The sequence below is a fragment of the Haliaeetus leucocephalus genome, unplaced genomic scaffold, assembly GCF_000737465.1.
Source record: "Haliaeetus leucocephalus isolate CR32 unplaced genomic scaffold, Haliaeetus_leucocephalus-4.0 Scaffold696, whole genome shotgun sequence".
In the NCBI taxonomy this organism is placed as follows: Eukaryota; Metazoa; Chordata; class Aves; order Accipitriformes; family Accipitridae; genus Haliaeetus; species Haliaeetus leucocephalus.
In genome coordinates, this window is record NW_010973132.1 from 5,581,258 (window position 1) to 5,587,269 (window position 6,012).

A 6,012-nucleotide genomic window follows, 5' to 3' on the forward strand; every position below is an offset into this window, starting at 1 on the left:
TTCTCCCTGCCAGCCCGTGATGAGATCCAGGAGCACGACCGTTTCTCCAAGGCGAGGATGTACCCACAGCGTGACCATAGGTCGTGACAAACTCTCGTTAATACTTGTCAGGAGCTCATGATACAACACGGTTAATGCAAAGTATTCAAAGCTCCTACCCCCTCAAACATCTCACTTTTCAGTCTCGCCTGACTTCTTATGAGCTGTGATAAATCCCGTAAAGCTTCTGCCCACTGCCATTAGGACAAAGCACTGACTAAAATGTTTGAATGTATTAATACTCCTCACAGAAATACATTATTTTATTCTCTATATTGCATTGTTTTAATTGTAAAGTGATAGCTGAAGTGAGAAGTCAGTGCTTCAGTAGCACATCACACGATAACAGCATTTGGCTGTCATCAGACCACTAATAATAAATGTGGCAATAAACCTCTTTGTTTTCAAAAGAGCTGCAAAATGTTCCCTGACGAAAACTGCTACATTAAATTTTCTGTGTTTGGCCTGACGGGCGTCAGAAGGGATGGCAGCTTTTCCCGGCGCTGTTGCTGACGTATCAGGACACGGTGATACAAGGATACAAGATAAAAGTGCAGTTTAGACAACTGGAAACCAGCGATTGCAGAAAACTCAGCTGTTTAAAGAATGAAACTGTAGTTTTATCAAATTAAGAGACTGACTCCTTTGAATAATCCTGCTGGTACAAGTTGCTGTCATTTGGAGTAAAATTAACCTCTAACCTCCCATGGCTTTAACTGTCAAGGTATTACTATGTCTAGTTGTTACTCTGATCCTCTCAATTAAGCAGCACAGAAATTAGGATTTCTAGTTCAAGAATACCTTTTGCAATTAATAAAACACATCCTGTCCCAGGTTCAAAAGCTTGAAAAAATGTTTTGCCCGAGAAAACAAATGAAAAAAAAAAGTTTTGGAAAAAAAACCCCCCAACTTTTACGCGTGCAGGGGAGAATTTTGCTATGAATCCCAGGAGCTTGTGTCCCTCCATGCGATCCATGCCAAGCTGGTGGCCAGGATGGTGCTGATGGCCACGCGTGCTGCGTCCCAGGCAACGTGTCAGCTGCGGAGCAGAAATGCTATCGGCAAGGGAGCGAGGAGAGGAAGATTCCCCTGGTCCTTGTCCAGGAGGCTCAGTGTAACCCATAGCTATCTGAGCACAGGATGCTTGTCTTGGTTTCTCTTCTGTACCCAACTGCTGATTTTTGCAAGAGCTGAAGAAATTGAATTATTTTTTGAGACTTTTCCTATCCTTTCTCACATTTGGACAAAACTGACCACAAACCTCAAAACTAGCGAGGGAAGGCTGACCAGCAGACAGCACGGCCACAAAGGCTCTGGCTGCTTTGGAGCTTGGGCAAAAGGGAAACCTTTCCTATGTGAGTCAAGATTAAAAATCTTATGTTGGTGCCACAAATAGGATCTTAGCACCTCTGAAGGATTTTATCTTCTACTTCCTTCTGCAGCTAAAAACACTGCAGAGCATCCAAGCATTTCAGCAGAATAAATTTCATTTTTTTTCCTCTTTTTAAGCCTATTGGTAAGTAATCAAGAAAGAAATCAACTGTAGTCTAGCGATGAAAACAGAAGTTTCTTGACAATAAACTATCAGGCTTCAAGAAACCAAATCCTGCAGACTGCTTTTTACTCAGTCTCTAAAACTTTTTGGGTACTTTAGACAAAAATTACTACAACCACATTAGTAAATAGGTGAGTGACACCGGTTCCAACAGCTGAAGCCCTGCCTTGCAGAGGGCATCTAGTCATGCTGACAAGCAGAAAGAAAAAAAGCATAACCCCATCCCTGTTAGATTAAAGCCCATAGCACCCAAAGCTGAGGAATGATCTTTGTAACACTGGGAAGAAGCTTTTCTAAGATAAAACAGAGCCACTTTGGTCTCTGCAAGGGAACTGAAGCCAGGAGTTAACTGATGAGGTGACCAATGACTCATCGGTGCAAAATACAGGGATTTTACAGAGAAGCAGCCAATGCTCAGGCTGTTTTATTCTACCTGTGGCTGCTGCAGCACCAAGATGCTGCCTCCTGCGTCCAGCCCGCAGTGCCTCGCTCCATCACTCTCCTTGTCCTGAGGCCTGGGAGGATTTCTTCATGCTGGCTTGTCAGCCTGTCCCAGGGAAGGAAGCTCTTCTCTGGCACGAGTGACGGCTTCGTCGCCACTGGGGAAGCACAGGTTATTGGCAAATTTTGCCTTACGCACAGTTTGCCAGATATACCTTCCTACCGACGTGCCCCCTGCCTCCCCATCCCAGTGCCACATCCCGGCCGTGTAAGCCAGGGAGCCTGCAGCCACCCTCCGCTTCCCAACAGAAAACACCACCGGGCAATTTTAAATCCCTCTTCCATCACTCCCGCTTGCTTTTCCCAAAGAATTGAGGGGGCCTGCATCTTGTGGTCCTCCTCCTTTCCAAGCTCCCCCCCACCCCCCCGCTATTTCAAGCTAAAGGCATGCCATGCCGGTCGGGCAAGCTGTGTCCTCCTTGGCACAATGCAGAAACCCAGTACGGAAAGACGCGGGGACCAGGGCGATACTGGGAACCATGTAAATTCTGCAGCATAACAAACCGGGCACCAAGCTGGGACTGCGGGTTGTACATCTAGGCCAGTACAGCCTCTGGCAAGTCACGTCTCTGTTCGCTCCCACTTTATCTTTTGCTCTCTGCATCAAAAGGTCTTCAGGGCAGAAGTCCTCCCGCAGCCCTCCCTGATGATGACGAGGACCTGACGGCCAGTGACAAGTCACAGCTACAACTCCCCTGTGCCACCCAATGCTGGGGCTCTTTCTAGCCTGTGGGTTCTTCCAAGTGGCCTGTTTCCTGCTCTTTTCTGCTTTAAAGGATCTTGCTCGGCCAGCTTACCTCCCAGGGTCAGCCACTGCAGGGTTGCACGGCAGCCTGCTGGCACAAGGGCATTGCTGGAAACACATGCCCAAGGGCAGAGGACTGGCACCGGTAACTCGGAGATCAGCTGTAATGTCAACCCACTCTTCAGCGTGGATCTACGCGGCGTCTCCACCATGGGAGACAGAATAAGTAACTGTATTGGGTTTGCGTGGCAAGGTTTTGGTAGCAGGGGGGCTACAGGGGTGGCTTCTGTGAGAAGCTGCCAGAAGGTTCCCCCAAGTCTGACAGAGCCAATGCCAGCCGGCTGCAAGACAGCCCCACCACTGGCCAAGGCTGAGCCCATCAATGTCAGTGGTAGTGCCTCTGATGATAACTTATTTAAGAAGGGAAGAAAGTTGCAGCAGGCACAGAAACGGCAGCTGGAGACAGACGTGAGAACATGTAAGAGAAACAGCCCTGCAGACCCCTAGGTCAGTGCAGAAGGAGGGGAGGAGATGCTCCAGGCGCCGGAGCAGAGATTCCCCTGCAGTCCGTGGGGAAGACCACGGTGAGACAGGCTGTCCCCCTGCAGCCCGGGGAGGTCCACGGTGGAGCAGATCTCCACCTGCAGCCCGGGGAGGACCCCACGCCGGAGCAGGGGGATGCCCAAAGGAGGCTGTGACCCCGTGGGAAGCCCACGCTGGACCAGGCTCCAGGCAGGACCTGTAGACCCATGGAGAGAGGAGCCCATGCTGGAGCAGGTTTTCTGGCAGGACTTGTGACCCCATGGGGGAACCCACGCTGGAGCAGTCTGTGCCTGAAGGACTGCAGCCCGGGGAGGGGACCCACGCTGGAACAGTTTGTGAAGAACTGCAGCCTGTGGGAAGGACCCACGCTGGAGAAGTTCGTGGAGGACTGTCTCCCATGGGAGGGAGCCCACGCTGGAGCAGGGGAAGAGTGTGATGAGACCTGCCCCTGTGCCGCTGGGAGGGGGTAGGTAGAGAATCCGGGTGTAAAGCTGTGCTCGGGAAGAAGGGAGAGGTGGAGGGAAGGTGTTTTGAGATTTGATTTTATTTCTCATTATGCTACTCTGGTTGATTGGCAATAGATTAAGTTAATTTTCCCCAAGTTGAGTCTGTTTTGCCCATGATGGTAACTGATGATCTCTCCCTGTCCTTATCTCGACCCACAAGCCCTTTGTTATATTTTCTCTCCCCTGTCCAGCTGAGGGGGGCAGGGAGTGATAGAACGGCTTTGGTGGGCACCTGGCATCCAGCCAGGGTCAACCCACCACAGTAACACCCTCCTGTGAACAGCAAAGTGGCTGCACATGCAGCTATAGGCAGAAACAACTTTCAGTTGAGCATCATTCTGGATCCAGTGAGCACTCTCTGTCTGGATGATCCCCTGTGGTGTGAAGACTCTGCTCTAAGCTTGCTCAGCCAGCAAAACCTCCTGAGTGAATAGAACAAAGGTTTTATTTCTGTTGGGAAACCTAAATCAAACAATGGGGGCCATGCAGCAGACCTCCTCGCTCCTTATTCTGATTAAAATTCTTCAATACAGTCCCCACTTTCTTTACTTAAAACAAGACCTCCTAGCTCTTCCAAGATGAGCCTTCCCAGCGTGAGCCACCAAAGACCAGCCAGCTAACCTGTTCTTCAAGGGAGCTTGTAGTAACTCCGCAAAGCCGTACTGAACGTTACATGGAAGAAGAATGAGGTAAATCAAATAAGGCGACAGGGGAGAAAGCACCCATCTGTTACCTCGCTGAGTGACTGGCCCTCTGGGAAGGGCCAAGCACTGCTGAGACCCTCTCTAACCTTTACCAGTCACTCTCGGACGTGCCAAGAAGAGGAGATACCACCTGCAAGATCTCAGCAGAAGTTAGGTGCAGGAAGGACAAGCCAGTGAGCTCCAATTTAAACAAACGGCCCAGGTTGCTATAGAAACCGCAAGGATGGAAAAGCAGCACTTTGAAAACAAAACACAGTGAGGCAGATTTCATATCCACTCTGAAAAGGTTTATGACCAGAAAAGGCAAAGTCGGTGTTAAATGCTTTTTAGCTAAGTCAATAGCAGCAGCACTTTTGAGAAGGAGGCATTATGGATTCACAGCACCCATCACACGTCTTCTAGCCCAAACCCCAGGAGAACAGTCTTCTGTAATTTGCCAATACTATGGAATGAAAATTCTGGTTTCTTAACCCCTTCCTGGCACCCTGTCTCCTTCTACATTATTATTGTAGCTATAAATTACTATATGTAACTATACTAAGCCCATCACTCATGACAAATGGAAAATATATAGCTAGAAATAATCTGACACAGGAGGAATAGAATTATCTAAGGTTTTACATCTAATCAAAATTGAAAATCCTAAAGAGGTTTGGGGTGTTTTCGCCTGGAAAAAAGAAAAAAAGAAATACAGCAGAGAAATGGCAGAACTTTGCTATTGATTTTGAATGGCATGTGCTCAGATCAACCTGGTGTGGCCCAAAAGCATAGTATTCAATCAGATATACTCTAACCTCATCAAGAGTTTGTGCTTGAATATTCAAGTATTCTGTCATCAAATTATTATTGCAAGTAGCATGGAGACAGAGAGATTCCTGATGCCAGTATGGTTAATTAATAATGTTACTGTTTATAGAGGTGTTAAAAAAATGAATGGTTACATACTGTTGATGGAACCAGTCACCCTTTTTTTCAGAACAGCTCCATCCTGCATGTTCCTTGGGGTGACAGGTCACTACCCGTCCTTACCAAAGACAGCTTCCATTCGTCTGCTCCTTATCATCAAGCCTGAGGGCCACCATATTTTGGAAAAGGTGATGGCTATTTTGGAAAAGGGAATCTTAACTGGGGCAACTAGTAGACTCTATCTGTTTGAAAGCCACAGACAATGAACAGCTTTGAGGAATGCAATTTTTCAGCTTTTCTTGGAAGAGACACACATACTGTGCTGAAAAATAATATTTCAGCATGAAGAAACAGGGAAAAAGTAAACCCACAGTTTATATCTTCTGCATAAAGTAATATCGTCACACCTGCAGAAGGGAGCATACGAGACCTAACTAGAGATAAATATCAACAAATGACAATGGGAGTGAGAGGGGAGAGGAAAAGGCTTGCAGAGGACAGTTTGGGAGACAT